The sequence below is a fragment of the Ischnura elegans genome, chromosome 10, assembly GCF_921293095.1.
Source record: "Ischnura elegans chromosome 10, ioIscEleg1.1, whole genome shotgun sequence".
Taxonomy (NCBI): domain Eukaryota; kingdom Metazoa; phylum Arthropoda; class Insecta; order Odonata; family Coenagrionidae; genus Ischnura; species Ischnura elegans.
Genome location: NC_060255.1, coordinates 45,787,279 through 45,806,440, shown reverse-complemented (window position 1 = coordinate 45,806,440; position 19,162 = coordinate 45,787,279). Strand labels below are relative to the sequence as shown.

At 41.0% G+C, this 19,162-nt stretch overlaps 1 protein-coding gene across 5 annotated transcripts in view; it reads right to left on the bottom strand.

The window, feature by feature from the left end:
• Window positions 1-19,162, bottom strand: part of LOC124167108 — a 428,168-nt gene that overhangs the window by 368,596 nt on the left and 40,410 nt on the right. For all 5 annotated transcript variants that reach the window (XM_046544902.1, XM_046544906.1, XM_046544904.1 and 2 more), the window contains exon 2: window positions 957-1,016. The gene's annotated coding sequence lies outside the window, so the exon portion shown is untranslated. The remainder of the gene's footprint in view (window positions 1-956; window positions 1,017-19,162) is intronic.

Sequence of the window (19,162 nt, the reverse complement as noted above, 5' to 3'; positions counted from 1 at the left end):
ATTATTTGGTTTTAGAAATACCGGTTTAGACGAATGGCAATGACCACTTTTATCCTCATTTGAAAAAAGCCAGATTGGCGCCCATGCGATGCCACTCCACGTGACGTCACAGGGACCTAGTTTCTATACGAGCAGATTGGAGTTTTACATCGTCTGAGATTACCAATGCATGCATGAGGCACAGAGCTCAGGGAAACATCTCTTAATAATCGCCCGCCTATTAAAACTGGATTAGGTCGTTTGATAAGGTATTAATAATCCTTATTTAAGCCAATCGCTACCAGCTAGCAGGGTACTCTGCAACCTGCTAGCATCCTGCTTCGTATCAGCGCTCAAAGCCTCGCCCCAAGGTCACCTCACTTGCGGCGGGAACCAGAACGACGTCACACGGAGTTTTCCCAGCATTCATACTTAGCCGTCGCATTTTCGCGCGCTTGAAAATTTTCACTTTTCATTTAATCGCGAAAAATAGATATTGTCATTTAAAAATCTAAAAGCGTAAAATACGTACTCCAGGAGTAATAATCTTTCGATTTAGGCAATAAAGAAATAAAAGGATACCACCCTATTGGGGCGCTTGGGGGGCTAAAATTGCTGTAGTTTAGTAACCAGTAGTTTAAAAATCGTGCGTTTTCGACCTTAAAATTATTGGTAATTTTGTTTTCTACTGGTATCAGCTATCCAGGGTTAAAATTTTTGTGACCCTATTTTTCTCCACCATGTATATCATTACGGAGAGTAAAATCAAATTGTTTGAATAAGGTAATATACAAAAGGGAGTTGAATAACAGTCTCGAGACAAAAAAATGTAATCCAGACATTCTTTTAGATAGTAAAATTATATTACTTCGATAAATTCATATGCAATAGAGACTTGAGTAACAGCCTCGTTACAAGTATTTTGCATCGGGCATATAAATGTCCATAAGGAGTGACAAACAAGTTAAGACACTTACATAAATCATTTAGGCCAACTGTGAGGCTGTGCGGCATCCTAAGGGATCATATCCTCCAACCTGGAAAGAAAATGTACAGTGAGAAGTCACATAATACAAAACAAAGGAGCATTAAAATTGATAATTATCAATAAAAAGAGAGACCCGACGCAGATCAAAACATGTCCGAGAGAAGCATAAAAAAAGACAGGAAACATGATAATAAAAATGAGAAGGAAGGCATGAATACCAATGCAACACTCCAAGGTCAAGACTTCCATATCATACCAGAGAGGACACAGTGGCGAGGACAGAAAGAAAACGAAGACCATTTTAAATAAAAAAAGACACTCCGCTTCTTACATTGGTGCACGCCAGCTTTCTCCTTTTAAATCGCAACCTTCAACGCCAACACAGCCGATGAGTGGTTTCCCTCGCCTCTGGATTCACAAACCTAAAAGAGGTCGCTCCCCAACCGCAGTCCCGCTTTTTGGCTGAAGCAAACTCACAAGAGAGTCTTTTAAAAAAGAACTTAAATGAGTGTTATTGTGAATTTTATTTTTGTATGGATTTTATTTTTTCAAAAATACGTGAAAGGAGCTTATGAATACTCTTCTTCACCTTCACCATTTGCTGTAGTAAACGTAACCTTGACCTCTGCTGTGGTAGACCTTATCTTTTTTTTTAAGCGAATGTCTAACCACAGCAGAATATTTCCGCAAAATACATTTAAAACTATCCTTTTATCTGAGCAGTAAACGGAAGAATACAATATTCTTCATCACGGGGTAACAAAAATTTAAAAATATTTTATGTGAAAAATAAATGGCGCACTAAGGCAATTACTTTGTTAATCCCAAAGTGTAAATAAAGAGAACAGCCAAAAAAATTTAAAAGAGAGGAAAATATAAAACATTAAACGGGACCAAAATAGCTCCGCCGCCAGTAATGCTATGCAAAAGATTCTGCGGTTAAAGTATTAAGCGATATTCATAAAGGAGAAAATAAAAAAGTCAACCTCTCCACCAAAACTTGCTTCAATAAAAGAGAAATGAAAACCCCAAAATACTCAGAGTTCAAATTTGAATGGAGAGAGTGAGAGAAGAGTTCGGACCAGTCCAAATCGGCAACTCGCCTTTTCATTTCAATTTGTTAGGCAGACTCGCAAAGCGCCCACCCTTTCCGAGCAGATACTCTCCTGATGGGAGGAATCTTTCCTGGGCCCTTTCACTGGATTTGCAGAAATTGGAGGATGAAATACGGGGAAATGAAACTTTAGAAACAGCACTGATGCGTACTGTAAATGTTCTCTGGGTTACGGAGATGCACTTGCATCTTCTGTAGGTGACCGTACCAAGGGGAAAATATCAAAAGGGTACTCAAAAATTAAAATGGTGAAACCAGGGTACAGAGTTGTTACTTAACAGTTGCATTTTGTTCTCTGAATGACTCGTTCACACCTATATTTTATATGTTTTCTATGTCTATCAACTAGATTAAAAATCATGTTTTAACTAATGATAAAAAGAGCCGAATAAAGCCTTAAACATTTATTTTAGTCCAAAGCTTGATAAATTCTTCTTCTTCGTGAACATTAACAACAATGAGAACGGAATTTCAACTCGAAATAAATAAAATCGCAGTTTTAAAACGACGGGATCAGCCGATCAGAAACTTAAGCTATGTCCGAATTGTCAATAAATAGATTTCGAGTTATAAACGGAATTGCGTTACGAAAAAAGACCGAAAACGCCTTTTCGAGCAAGACTGATGAAACCTCTTTTAATATTGGTCTCTATGATGAGCCCCACATCCTAAGGAGCTTGGTCGAACGATGGAGCTCACATGCCGACTACGAACGTCAAACCATACGTGAACAGCCAAGCTTAAATATAATAAATAGACTGCTACTTCTTTTCCAAGGATTATTTTTTAACCCTTGATAGGAAAAAACGTCGATGTAAGGCGAGGTACTCATAACCTAATATTTGAGAGTAAAATCAAGGAGTTAAAAAAAAAATACGGAGGCTTAAGTCGTGGTTCTGACTAAATCCAAACTAGGATTGAGGATAGCGACCGATAGCCCATTCATATGATAATGGAAAATTATTGAGGGTCTCTCCCCAAGATGGGAGCATTATAAATATAAAAGATTTCCAGGGGCAATAGGCAAGGCCAAGAGAGGACACATTATAATCAGATATTCGTGACATGAATGCTGACGACAGACATCGCAAAGGTTTTGCATAGGCTAGGGTTTCAAATGCCGAGTAAATTAATCGACTTTTTACTTATAAAATTAGATCAAGTGTTTACAGAAAGACTGGGGTTAACACAAAACGATGATTTAATGACAATTCCAACGTAGCTCGCTCTCGAATGCTTCAGTTTCCTATTATGGCTATGTTAAGACCGCGCGATCCAAAACACACACTTAGTCCCAACTTTCCACTACACGCCGTTCCGGCACTGGTTAATAAAAGTCATAATAGTCAAATAACACTTGTATCAATTTTGTTGTCTCAAAATCACCTGTAAAAAAAGTTATGGGAAGCGAGTTCCGTCACTGCTAATTTTGCCATAACGTCACTATTATGCACTAATTAAAATATCAGATATCATGCATGTAAACCTTCGCTGGAAGAAATACAGACTGAAATGTTTCTCACGTGTATTGGCTATTAAATATACTTAAAAATTAGCAATTTTTCTGGCGCTTAGGTCTCCTGCATCATTTCTTAGCGGCAATTTTAAATGAATAGGTCATCAGTTCTACCGAAAACACAAAAGCTCGGAAAAATAAATGAAACTATATTTTTTACAACGTCGTTCCATACCCCGAGGTAAAGTTTTATGGAAATATTGGCAATAAGGTACCATAATACCAATAGTGAAAATAAGATTTAACAAGCACAGATGTTGTTATAGATAATTGCCTCGTACTCCCTTGGTTGGGCACAAGGGAAGTAACTCGTAGACGTAGATCTCAATTTTTCTCAAAACCCAGGGGTCAAGAGGTCGCGGGTGTAGGGAGGACCCCTAAAAGGGAAGGGGGAAGGCAAAACACATTCCTCCGCAGTAACCTCTCTCCCCGGCAGAAGTCGGGAGGGAGGGAGAGAGAGAAGAGGGAGGAACCCTAGGACGGAAGGAAGGAGGATCAATGCCTGGCCGCCGCAGTGCCCCCTTGCCGCCAACCCGTGACACGACCCCGCCCTGAAATAGTACGGCCATGGCGGAAGGAGGAAGAGAGAGAGGTCGGAGATGCGTACTACGCGGGGGCGCCTTCTTCGCGAGTGAAGTAAAAAAAAAAAAAACGGTTCGCGACCGTTTAAGGTAGATATAGGTAAGTAGCACAACGGTAAAAGTAACAAGAATTTAATGAAACTTTGGTTATATATTCTTTGAAAGACGCACTTTCAATGACACAAAGAAAAAGGGATTCCCATGTGCCATTTTTGAGATATTTGGCGGTAACTAGGGATGGTCGGATCTGATATCCGCGGATATTACCCTTCATCGGATACATCGGATCCAAAGTCGCGGAAGACATCGGATGTGGATCCGAAATTTTGAATGATAGCTTCAGTGAATGCCCATAAGGGTGGAAATAGTTCCGATTATATCTTCGAATGCGCCGTCGCATGCGATTCTTGTCCTACGCATGAACCGTTTTGTTTTCAAGCTCTCACAGAGGTTACGTAGGAGAATTTCAGCCGTGGAAAATAAAAATAGCAAAATACGACTGGCACATAGTGTGACTCTTCCCAAGACATCATCGGGGGAATCTCAGCTTCAGGAACTTGAAAATGCATTTGGTTCCGGAAATATCCGATCCGAAAGATCCGGCTACGAAAATCAAGGATCCGAATCCGATCCGATTCCGGATCCGAAAAAAATCCTGGATCCGTCCATCCCTAGCGGTAACATAGGGATAATTTAGCATGGGCTCTTGTGGAGAATACGGTTTTTTCGAGCTAGAGAAGCTGTTTGTAACAAGACGATGTTGAGACGGCATCCGTTAGAAGCAAAATTTTACGACAAATCTTAATATTGTAGCGGCGCCTGTGTGATGTGGGCGTCGCTAGGTTGCGGGCTGTTGTTTATATTGATTCGTTGCATTGAAGTTAATGAGTTCTTATAAGACATCGTTCGTTTGAGTGTATTAAATAAAATGCTGTTATGATTCACAAGTGTCGAGCACTTAATTCTGTGTAAACTCGCAACAATGTGTAGGGGAAAGTATAAGTTCATGATGAAATAAGACAGATAAAATATAATAGAAGTATACATCCAGTCATAAGTCAACAATGCGAAGATAGATCTGTCGATGCTTCTTTACCAGCAAACCATTAACACGCATTTCTTAACTTTTGATATCTTGGAGAGGTCGGAGATGCGTCCTACGTGGGGGCGCCACCTTCCGCGAGTGAAACAAAACGCAACGGTGCGCGACCGTTTATTTTTGTCATCAGTCAACAATCCGAATACTGATCTTTCGACGCTCTCTTATCAGCTAACCTTTCCATGCATGCGTATATCTTCACGTTCAAATTTTTAAGATGAGCATTAATTCCCTCTCGACCGGCCGTATTTTGTTTTCTTTCGAAACGTTTTACTAGTTGTAATACTTCCTAATCACCTCCAAATTTCCGCGGTATAACGAGAGGACTTTCATCCACATAATCCTGAATCTCAAATGCATAAGGTTTACATCTGAGAAAATACAGCGGCAATATTTCCCATTCGAGATTCTGGCAAGCGTTGAAAAGGGTTTGTTTACTGAAGACTGAAAATTTCAGGTTGACAGATGAAGTTTAAATAATTACAACGTCACGGAAAACTACCGGTGAGTCACCGAAAGAGGGAGTGATGCATTTTCCTTCCGTGAAAAAGTACTCATTTCAGCCTTGAGCTGTTATCTTGATAACTACAGAGAATATAAGCGAAGACTCTTCTCAGATTTTACCTTTATTCTGATGTCTCGGGCGTGAATTTGTGGAATTTACTAATAACTTTAGTACGATAGAAATAGATTTGTTTTTCCAGATTGACTCATTGCAATAGAATTTAGCTTTTTAATACTTATACGTAGAGATGCAGAATCGCTTCTACTAATTTAAAATTTACCACCATCTCAAATTTGAAAATTTCACCTGCAGCTACATAAAGATTTAACAAATGTTGAGACATTGCTCCTACTATGTATTCCCTGGACATTAAAATACGTATGACTTAGGTAAGTGATTCGTAGCGACAAAAGACAATATACGACTGTTCTAGATAGCGTGATATGACCACATAATAACTTGCCCCTAAGTAACATATTCAGGGTCTTCCTTTCTGACCACCCATACCCCAAGGACACTGTAGAGTAATATTTTAGATGGCTCTTTGCAAAGCTCAGAGCATAGGCTGTACGTGATGATACCACGGGCTTTGTGACCAAAAAGTGGCGGATTTCAAAGCATTGAATATCGGCGTTTGAATCATTGAACTGAGATCGCAAACCTAAAATCCCATGTTATCCTCCGCTGTTACCAATTAATTATTAGTAAAAAGGCAAATTAAAATGCACGGTGCTAACGGTACCGTTTGGATTTAACATACAGAACGGGATCCACATATACTTCGCTTGACGTCATGCTCCTTCCACGTCCATGGTAAAATCAAGAACGGCAGTAAAATTTATTCATCGGGATGTGAAAATTCGACACTAGAAATATCATTTACCTAAATCAAGAGTGACATCGGAATTACATCGGTCAGCAAGCTATATTCCTAACCAAAGGATGCAGATTCAAAGGATCGTGCCGTCAAATTTTGCTTTCGAAGAAAAAGGACAAATTCGAACTTTCGGAAAAATACAGGCTACTCTCCACCTGTCAATGATGTCGCATAGATGCTTAGATTATCACTTTGAGACTAATAGTAAATTTAAGCCTATTCTGGGATATGAAAGAGAGGCTACAAGCATTTGAGTTAAGGTAACAAAAGTGGATACTTAGAATTATTTAATTAGATAGCCCACAAACAGTGCTCAAAAATTTAAGAAATATCCCACTTATCGGAGATACCTGACGCGTGGGTGGATATATTGGACACATTCTTCGGCACGAGGAGTACTAATAACTGCTATTAAGGGTACCATTCCCGGATAAGAATATAGAGGTCGATGTATTTATGTACATATTGTAACAAGTCATACAAGGAGAAGAGGGTGTGGGTTACACACTCTACAAAGAGGTAAACAGACCAGTACACTGTGGCGCCGACTCCATGGGGCCTGAGGGGGCTCGAGCCTCCTCAAAAATTCGTTATGGGTGTGAGAACAAAATGTGTCAGGCTTGTAGATTTTCCCTGGAGTGCCTAGATATCAAAATTCGAGTTATCAGGGTTCTAATGTTGATCATATGACTCTTCTAAAATGCTTAAAAAACTTAAAACTCACCACTTATAAAATTTCCCGGGGCAAGATCCCCAGCTTGGGCCCCCCGAATATTTTTCGTAAGTCGGCATCCCTGCCAGTACAGGAAATAAAATTATGGAGGAATCCGATGCAATAGGGTAGTTTCCTTCATCAAAGAAAACGAAAGGCATTGATTGCGATTCGTTACCCACCATTAGTGTATTCATAATATACAAATTATTTGGTTTTAGAAATACCGGTTCACACGAATGGCAATGGTCAATTTTATCCTCATTTGAAAAAAGGCCAGATTGGCGCCCATGCGATGCCACTCCACGTGACGTCACAGGGGCCTAGTTTATATACGAGTAGATAGGAGTTTTACATCGTCTGAGATTACCAATGCATGCATGAGGCACAGAGCTCCGGGCAACATGCCTTAATAATCACCTATTAAAACTGGCTGAGGTCAGAAAGTTCTCTTCGTTTGATAAGGTATTAATAATCCTTATTTAAGCCAATCGCTACCAGCTAGCAGGGTACTCTGCTACCTGCTAGCATCCTGCGTCGTATCAGCGCTCAAAGCTTCGCCCTAAGGTCACCTCACTTGCGACAGCGGGAACCAGAACGACGTCAAACGGAGTTTTCCCAGCATTCATACTTAGCCGTCGCGTTTTCGCGCGCTTGAAAATTTTCACTTTTATTTAAATCGCGAAAAATAGATATCGTCTTTTGAAAATCTAAAAGCGTGAAATACGTACACCAGGAGTAATAATCTTTCGATTTAGGCAATAAAAAAATAATAGGAAACTATTAGCTCAAAGGTTGAAAACAAGAGAAGAGAAGAGGAGGTAGGCATTAGTTTACTGCAATAATATACCACCTAGTCAGATACATCACGAGCGGGAGTGGATTACCTGGAGTGAAGTTCAACCATTCAAACGAAGCAACGCAGAGCAAGTGGGACTTGAAAAAGACGCGACAAAGCTGGAAGGTCTCCCAAAACGACGTCGAAAAGAATACCTTTTTTTGGTCTTACCACGACATTAAGAGGAGATTTCGGGTAATGGGAGGGATTGTGGAAGAATAATGGGCAAGACTTGGCACTGGCGACGCGATTCCGAGGAGGAGGAAGGGTTCTTAAAAAGGGATAACAGCGAAAGGGGAAGGAAGAGCAGGAGGGGGCGCTGAAAGACCATAACACGCATATGTACTCTTCAGGGTGCTTATACCTAACAAGGGGGCTCGGCAAAATCACCACGTTGAAACGTGATGGATTTGTTCGCAGGAAAACTAGACTTTTTCATCAAATAACTAGCAGGCCTAATCCATTTTTAACTGGGTGGTATTCCGTTATAAGGTTTCTCGGCTGAATAACTTTTACATATACTACTTCTTTTTTACATAAAGCGACCCGGTTTTCTATGAATAATTTTCATCATCAGTCATAAATAATTTAATCTAGAAAGCCATCGTAAATGCTTACGCTGATGTCAATTCACCTTTAGGGAACGGGTTATGAGCGAAGAAACCACGTCTTCGATCGATCCGTGCGTTTCCCACGATGATGATAAGATTTCGACTAATAATCATTATCAAATTATTTACGCCTGATTATGATGATTATTCATCGAAACGAGGGTCGCTTTATTTAAAAATACAAGTGGTTTTAGTAAAAGTTATCCTACCAAGAAACCTTAACTAGCAGGCTACCCGGCGTTGCTCGGGAAAGACAGTACCTAGAAGTGGGAAACTTGGAACTTCGAATTCACGGTTAAATAGCAGATTTTGTAGGTAAAGGAACAAAGCAGGTATGTTAACAGTCGCCCCCCACCTAGAGCACCCCAAGGTTGACTCAAATTAAGTAAGACGGTGAGTGAAAGACGCTGAACAGCAAAAAATGAAAAAAAAAAAAATTCCCCACACCGCGCACGGGATTAGCTCGTAACGCTCTCCAAAATTTCGATCTTTATTAGTACCCGATCGTGTGTTGACCAAATTCATCGTGCGAATGCATACCCCAGTAAAAAGATTTGCACCGAAAGGATTAATAGCAAGTGGTTGTATCCTAAGAGTTATGTTATCCCTTTCACAGTGACGAGCGGGGTGTTTACCTCTCAGGCGATCCTCCCGCAGAAGTTGCATGACGTGACTATAACAAACGGTAACGATAAAACTACGCAAAGGGCGCGTCCTATGCAACCGGAAGTAGCACTACAAGCTTCGGAAACGTAAGATACATGTGTGTACTAACTTTGGTCGCAATCCATGCAGACGTGTGGAAACAAATAGCCGACAGGCAAACAGACATTCTCTCTCAAGTCAGGTAGCATTTTTACCCTCCAATTTCTGGCTTTTTCCATGCACCACAGCACCGTTGTCATCGTCCTTTTTCTATTGTATGTTCCTATCCCTTTCTTTCCTTACCTCTCAATTAATTTGAATAGTTATAGTTAGATAGATAGACAAAGGGTGATTCACGCTCTCATTCGGGAACAAAATTTCTAATGCTGATAATTCATACGAAAACAAATTCTAAGAAAATTAACTTCTAAACGGAAGCGTGGAGCCCAAGTGGGTTGTGAGATACGCTACTTATCGAAACGGGTTCAAATTCTGGGTGAAGCCTACGGACATGACCTCACGAAAATGCGCGAAGTGCAAGGTAGCGCAAGGAACGAAATAGGCCCCGCTACCCTAAATGCGTGAAATTCGTACACACCCGCGGCTTAGTCCAAGGTTAGCTTTACCCCAACCTATATAAATATAAACACTTTTCTTCGGGTTGAATCACTGAGTGACTGAACTATTAAATAAAACACAACTCGATTCAAGGGCTGATAAAATTTATTGGAATTTAAAAAATAGTAGCTCTCGTAGGACCTTGTTTTCTGCGACAATGCTGGACGATTCGCTGCGATCATTTGCCTTGATTCTTCTTTCTCTTCCCACGTGATTGACTGAACTACTTAGAAAAACACAGGGAAAATCGTGGTTTTTGCCGGAATAACTGAGGGTAACAAGTTGTCTCCTTCCATATTTGAACCTTTTTGTTAATATATATTAACACTCTGCCATGCTAGCATTGCTACCACTCAGGGTATTCAAGTCGAAAGTTTATTTGGATAGGTGAGGTAAGAGCTCACTTCGGACTAAGTTACAGACGTCCCCAACCGGGATTTGCTCCCGGGACCTTACGATCAGGAGTCTACACGAGTTTACACGATCTCCCATGTCAAAACTAGAAATATTTTAATAATTAAACATTTAAAAAGGGTATTCAAGCGATTTTGAACCTATATTTCGCAACACGACACGTGTGCGGCGAAATGCAGAACTATTAACGCCTCTAAACAGTTCCGAACATTAGAAATAAATAGCTCAATTCCAGAGAACTCGACCATCTTTATGTTTCCACGTGTACGCCTAGGTGAAGGCACTTACCACAGCAGCCGACGCACCGTGAGGACACGTGAGAGCGAATCCGCGTTTACCTGGTTCACACTGGCGCAATTCACGATGCTGCGATCCTTACATTCCATTCCGCGGAATTTAAAAAAAAGGCGTCAAGAGTGAAAAGAAATCACGGAGACCCATTGAAAGAGAGTAATTTTGCGTCCCGTCACGCTGTGGGGATCTGAAAAAAATCTGTCCCTGGTTTATTCAGCAGTTTTATTTTACTCCGTTGATGGGAGTTATCTCTTTTTCCCTTCGTTCCCCTACGATCGAAAACGTGGAGCTAAGCCTGACTCGCACGATTATTTTTCACGTACAAATTGCGACTGACTCGTCAGGAGAGGAAAGAAAAAAAACTGAACATAGTGGGTAATATATAATGGTACACACTAATAAAATTACTACAAGTTTATTAGGCATTCTCAGAAAATATAGCAGTATGTGAAATGTAAACGCGAGGCAATTAAATCTACCAAATCATGAATAAGATGAGGGCATTGACAAAAATATCCATTTTTTATTCCAGCCTTTATATCAACTCACCAACCTGTCTGTTTGTTTGTCTGTTTGTCTGGTACAAATCTTGTAACTCAAATTTGACTCACTTCCTGTGAAGCAAAAACGCTGAAATTTTGCACACTTCTTCATTTCCGATGACAATACATGAAAATATAACTTTTTCTCTCCAACCCCCCTTTAACCACCCCCCAGTCAACCTATAGCCCCCCAAAACATGTTTTTGATCTAAGAAGTTCCAAATGGTCGATTTTCGTCCCTGCAATCTAAATATAAAGGCTGGTTTTTTAAAAAAAAATTTTTATAAGAGCTTATTTTACTCAGGTTTACTTAATGATGCTGTACGTTCATTTGCCATCATTTTAGGAGAAATTAAGGCCATTATTTACTGCGAAAAAATGCCTATTTCAACTGTTAGCGTCTATTGCTGCTGACATAGCCTATTTAAGGACGAATAGCAGCAATAATCTTCTAATTGCAACAAAACTTCTCTTTATTGTAGAGCTAGTCTACTATTTGAGTTACTTTTTTCATATATAAAGGGTGAAATTATGCCATTAAACATGCATAATGTAAAATCATTCAAAGTGCTATTTAAATCATTCAAAGTGCAAGTAAAAACTATGGAAATTAAACTCGCTGCGTACTTGCGATGTTCTCAATGGGGCATTCATCCAAATTTACAACTCACTAATAGGAATCGATAGATTGAAGGGAAAGAAATGTCGATCAAAAAAAAAACTTCCTCATTCAGCCTTTCCATAATACGTATAATAACAAAGAAAGCGTAAGTTGTCGCCCTCTTGTCATGAGTTAGCGACGTCACTAGGGAACCGATTCATTAAACTGTTCAAGGAGAACCGCTCATTGAGTGAAGGAATCGCTCACTCGAGATAAGCAACAACGAACCACGCAAAGCACTCGAACGTAAAGCAGAAGCCACAGCCCATTTGGCAAGATCCCGTGACGTCATCAACTTATCTAGGTCAGGGTCAAGGCTGTCAATTTCGCGCCGCGAATGGATTGAGAAGTAGACTGGAGTTTGAAAGACAGAAAAATACGGGTCACCATATTTCAGACTCCACCACAATCGACAGTGATAAGAAATCGGTCGTCGACCTCATTGTTTAAAATTTGTTTTTGCAGGAACCACTTCATAAAACGGACTATATAAAGCGATACCGCCCAAAGTTGCTCTGCCTTCACACCCAGTATTGATATTTTGGGGAAGATTGCTAAATACTGCATTATTAGTTGAGTCAATAAGTGCTCAAAATGGCCTTGATGGGAAAGTTATTTGGTAATTTTGTTTTCGTGCTCTCTCAATTGTATTTAAGCCGATTAACGCTACATTAAAACCGAAAGAAAAACCTTGGGGACTAAAGCTCATAAAATTTGCTAAAACACATACGGGATTCATTATCCTCAATTTCTGTGCCGTTCTCATGTCGTTTCCTTTCCTTCTTCGCGGTGGTAATCCACGAAAACGTGTTTCGTACCCGGTTTATTTAATTACTTTTTTTATTCCGTGGCTGGCACCTGCCTCTTTTCTTCCTTCGTCCTCGGGATTCTGCGACCGACAACTAACTAAGTAAACACCGCTATTCTCCCTTGCTGTTAGGGTAACGCTCCTCTCTCTCTCTCTCGGGTGGTTCCGAACTTGTGGACCGACCTCTCGTCTCCATTTGCTGACTAAAATACCGAGCAAATCTCCTTCATCCAAACGTGCGCGCGGTTTGGTTGCCAAGTCCTTGCTTTCCGTAAACACAGCCGCCTATTCCGCGACCTCCTTCTAGGCTTTGACGCCTATTTTTCATTTTTCAATCCAATTTCCGTACAGTTGTATCATTGAATTCGAACTGTACGGTCTTAAATAGAAATTGTTAGATGAAGATGAATGAATTTTTAAGAAAGATGTTTGTCGCAGAGAATGAGGGGGGCAGAGGAGGATAAGGAATGATAAGGAGAAAAAAGAAGCCTAAAACCACCAAAATATGATGAAAGAAATAAAGAGTACGAGGTTAAGGTGGCTACGTCATACAGGGAGAGTGCCTGAGGGAAGAGAGGCTACGAAACTTAATTAGGAAGAAAATGTGGGAGAAGATTGGTAGGAAGATCTAGGAAAATATCGCTGGGTATCGCAGAGGATAACTCTAGAAGAAGGTAGTAAAGAGATGGAGAAGAAAGGCAAAGTATCGTAGCAAATGGTCCATCAATGTCGGAGAAATCAAGGTCCTACCACAGCTGTAGTGCTAAGGATTAAGTAAGTGATTCCATACTGCCTTCGTAATCCGAATTATAATAGCAATAAGGCAACAATAAATGAAATATTGTTTCCTACAACAGGCACATGTTTGAAAAAAGCTGGATAGCCCTAGTCAAAAGGAAAGTTCTGTAAAGAACAGCCAAATTTCAAAACAAGGAGTAAATGTAAGAGTTTACAGAAAAATATAACTTTTTGTTCAGTCAAAGCTGTGAATATGTAAAATAAATAATAAATTTTAGGTAATATTAAGCCATTACCGTTTTTTAAGCTGCAAAAAAAGTACAAATTAAGAATTTTCAGGTCTACATCGTTACCAACACCCATTTTCCGAGAAGACAGCAAATGAAGGGAAAAATATAATGAAGCATCATCCATCACTAAATACGAGGGTTACTTTGCATCTGCGTCCGTGACTACATTGACGTTACATGGTAATCTACCAGGGGAGCCAATTCACGAGATTGTTTTCAACTAGTTTTTTTTTCTGGTGGCTCATAGGCAGTTCGACTCATGAGGCATATGACGCAAGTGGTCTATGGCAAGCATCCCATGACACCTCATGAAAATTTTGGATGCTGGGGTGGTTATTTTGCCATTACATTTCCTTCTCTTTACCTCTTATTATATGTCGTTTACATGATAGAAGGAGACAATGGAGAATAAAATGGATAGGCGTATTGAGGGAGGCCTAGCTGTAGCTCTGAAAAAGTAATTTAAAAGTTAAAACATTCTATTAAAATATCTCCAGAGAGGATACTCCATATTGAATTATCATCACATTTACCCCAAAATTGATCAAAACTATAGCCAGTCTAGGAACTACCGCGATTCTACCTTACTTTATACCGTGAACTACCTGATTCAGATTTTAACCTTTCTTGCTCATCGCAACGGCGCGATGAGCAAGAAGGGTTAAAGCCTGACTCAGTCGAAAATTTATTCCAATTCTTTCTAGGGACAGCTTCAGCGATCTTCCCAATGATAGCGGAAAAAATGACTGTTTCTCGCGATCATTTTCCGCAATGGCTCGTGGCAATGGGATCTCCATACCTTTTTCCATCACTCGGCACGTCCCTCTTTCCATCGCTGACAGTATCATGTTTATGCCGTGGATGGTACTAGCATAAAGACAACAGACAAAGTGAAGTACCTGAGAGAATAACGATAACCTCGAACCTCTCGTGGGGAACACATATAAGGAAAATTTGCGGCATAGCCCTGAAGAATTTAGGATGAGAAAGTGGAAGAAAGGTGCTATTTCGCTCTCGCCCGACCGCACCTTGAATATGCAGCGAGCATATGGGATCCGGCGCAGAAAGACTTAATCCGAGAGCTGAATAAAATACAAAGGAAGGCTACGCGGTTCGTCAAACACTGTTACGGGCGTACAGACAGCGTAACCCAGATGTTAAGTGAATTAGGTTGGGAGCCGTTGGAGACTCGGAGGCTGCGCGCATGGCTTAGATTGCTTGAGCAATTGAGAATGGTTATCTTTAAGAGCGACACCGAGAACATTATATTAGAGCCCCACAGGCGCGCCGACTTACAAAAAATATTGGGGGGGCCAAAACCGGGGATATTGCCCGGGGATATTTTATAAGAAGTGAGTTTTAAGTTTTTTAAGCATTTTAGATGAGTCATATGATCAACATTAGAACCCTGATAACTCGAATCTCGATATCCGAACACTCCGGGGAAAATCAACAAGCCTGACACATTTTTTTCTCACACCAACAACGATTTTTTGGGGGGGCTCGGGCCCCCTCAGGCCCCATGGAGTCGGCGCCACTGGAGCCCCACTGTATTTCCAGGTCCGATACAAGCGATAAATTAAGAGAGATGTTTTGCCGAAGAGATAGATATGGGAATTCGTTTTTCCCCTGAACCATAAAGGCCTTTAATAAATGCTAGTCCTAACTTCGTTAGAGCACTCCATTCTTATGTGCTAACGGCTGGTGTCCCAACACCTCCTGCCACACGCCTTTTAGGAGGCTTGCGGGGTATTATTTAGATGTAGATATCGCTGGCACCGACCTTCATCCAATTCACGTACGGCCGCTAGCAGCGATTGTAACGCCACGCTTTGCTTTTAATGGACTGACAGTTGTAAATACGGAATGTGACGGAAAAAGGGACGGTTATGATTCAGAAAATGATGAGTCATGAGATCACTCTTCTGGTCCCTGAAAACCTATCGCTGGAACTACCACTCCGAGGGACATGGAAAATGATCGTGTGTGATTCAGGCTTAATCTGAAACACTCCATGCCACGCTCCTCTCAAGAGGCAAGGATGAGGGGTAAGGCATGCATACGCGCATTCCACGCTGCACATTCCAGAAAAATCTTGCCACCCTAGATGCGCTTTCCACCTTTTGTTTTTTTCGACTAGAAAGTAATCAGGTGCATTAGAGATGCAGCACGTGAAAGCGGGAGGGTCCTCCAGACTCACAAGGACGACGGAGGAGGAAGAGAATGAAAAACAACACTAGAATATGGAGATGATGATGAAGAGAGGGGTGAAAACGCAATGGAGTGCATGAAAGACAGAAGAAAAAAACGACAGCAGCGCCACGCGACGGAGTGCGGAAAGAAGGAAAAACGTCGAGTACCTCGCCTCGTCTCCAGGGAGCTTGGGGAGAAGTAAAAAAAACAGCAAAAAAAGAAAAAGAAGAATACGACGCCGTAGTCGGCATGGGGGACGTCCTTCGCAGGTCCTACAGGCGCCGTTACGCGCGCCGCCTGCTACGGATAGCTTCTAATGAGCTCGTTAGCGGAGGAGTTGGAAGGAAGATGGCGGGGATGACAAAAAAGACAAAACAACAACGAAAGGCGCGAGCAGCGCCTGTGTAGAAAAATAAACGAAACCAAGCGTAAAAAAAAGAAGACTATAAAGCATTTAAGCGAGCGCATACCTGGGGAAAGCCCCCAGACATAATGAGTTCCCGGAGCTGGAAGGAAAACAGTGAGGGGATTAAAGAAGAGAATCCCTGCGGCTAAAAGCGATGAAAGGAGGAGAGATGGCGAGTTTGAGATGTTTTTCACACCAGAGACAAGATTACGCAGTTCATAACAACATTGTAACCTGCGTACCTGAACTGTTAAGTCAATGGATTCGTTTCAGAATCACATCTCAGCTGAAAGATTCACCGAGTGATAATGTAGGAAGCCTAAGTAATTTATTCGAGGAATCTCGCAAAATCGAGACCAATTTGTACTAGCTGGAATAAATTTAGGGACAATTTTCAAAAAAAAAAATAAATACTTATTCGACCCCAGTTCCAATGATACATGCATTATCTTAAGCTGAAGATAAAGTAGGTATCATCATAGGAGGACTGATCGATAAAACTACAAATACGTATCCTTTTATTTTTCATTATCTACCACAATCGCCAATAAAAATTGGAGAACTAGGTGATGTACCGACTTAAACAGGATTGAAAGCGTACTTAGTTTTGAACTTGGTAATAATGAATGACACAACCAGGTGATTTCCCATACAATTAGGGAACTGACAAATTCCAATGTCATACACGTATCATCATGAAAGTATTACAGGGATTTGGGGAAGTGCGAAGGCTAGAGTTCGCCTGCCTATTCATTGATCCTCATTCAAACCCCGACGGTAGCGAATATTTTTCAGAGACAGCCGGATCCCCTTTTTTAGCATTGTGTGGGGAACAATCCACGAACAGAACTCCCATCCGTCGGATGGAACGTTTTAGCCGTGGTCCTCTGGCCCCTTTCGCTAAGGGCAGGCTAAATCTGACGCCGGGTTTCTCTCCGCTGTTTCTTCCTAACTCATCCAAGTGACGCAAAAGACCAAAGCTATTGATTGTGCAATAGTAGATAATTACACGATCGATGGAGAAACGCACAAATATGGATCTTATTATTTTTCAATATCAATCACAATATCCAATGAAAATTAGTAAGCGAGTCCACAACAGAGTGACTTTAGTGATTCTGGTTGATACTGGAACCTCAACGAGGAAATACATTTTGGAGAAAAATTGTGTCGCGAAAGTTTAGCCCATAATAGCTGATACCAGTAGAAACCAAAATACTAATGATGTTTAAGTCGAGAACGCTACATTTACAAACTACAGAAACTTGGTGTCATGCGCTCCGATTGGCCGCGAGTTTGCCTTGTTGCCGGATTCTCCAGTCAACTCATTATACTCGAAGTCTTTGCCTACCGGAGATGGCGATGTATCCAAGGCAACTCGCTCGCTCAGTGGTGGCGCGGCAACATAGCAAACTCGCGGTTAATCAGAGCGCTAGGCACACAATTTCTGTAGTTTAAAAACGTTGCATTGCCGACTGAAAAAATACTGATAATTTTTGTTCCTACTGGCATCAGCTATCCAGGGTTTAAATTTCGTGACAAATTATTTCACCATCCTGAATATAGGAGCCTATACATATATTCGTTTAAGTACATGGTAGTCTTCGTCTGCCATGAATGGATAATCACAACGCAAAAGATGGCGTAATTAGGGTTTAAAACAAAACCCACTAAAACAACTGCCGGGCGCTGTTTATACAAAATGATTATTCAATCACACTCAATAGCCTAAATTTCGTAGAAATTCGCAAACGCGCAGACGATTCTGAGATATCCCAGCATATTATTCGCCAAAGTTTCGCTCTCGAAGATCCCTCCACTAAAATGCGAGTCGCCATAATTTGGCCTCGACCACACGATCGACCGCAGAGAGGATTCCAGGCCCAGGAGGGAGGTAGGCAACAGAAGCAACTGACGGCTTAATCAATCATATAAAAACTTTCCGGCGCGGTAAATAAGAACTGAAAGCCCTCCAAAGTTACCTACCTGTCTCCTCCGACTGTGGAATTGGAAGACTTTGATCGATATGAGAGAAGACGACTGGCCGACTATTTCCTCCGCCACTTGCGGCCATAACGAAGAACCTTCAAATTAGGTCGTGGAGTAATAATACCGAACAATTCGCGCCGATTGGTGAGTTGATGAGAGTTAAAATGATGTATAACACGCTACGAAGTAAGTTAAAGCAGAAGTAAAAAAAAAGAGCAGAGAGCTAAGCAGGATTTGTTGTTAAGGTAGTTTTCAAAATTACCCAAAGAAGAATTAACTGCCTCCCAGAATATCTGGTTCCTTAATCAGACAAAATTAGTCCTTCATCTGACACTTTCGAAGCACAAGCGAACGACAGAGGAGATATCACGCGGCCATTATCCCGTCGACAGCGGATCAGCATTAATCAGGATCGTTGCTTAAGGGGTAAACGGGTCTCTGTTACTTTTCAAGGGCGCCTGGAGGGCACGCATACATCTCGGCGAAATGGGACTTAAAAATATGCATCATACCCTCCAAATCGGTCGTATGTTTCGTTTTATCTTGAGGCATTCCTCGCAGTTATCATCTTGAAACTTTAATTACGTATACACGAGACCTTCGCGAACCTATGCATGGTAACTCAAATATAAAAAGTTTTACATCTGAGAGGATGATGAGGTAAAAATCTTTTAAACTGAGATGCAGGCATATGTCCACTCTATACAGCGTGCTTCAGAAGGAATCCGCAATATTTCACGAGGT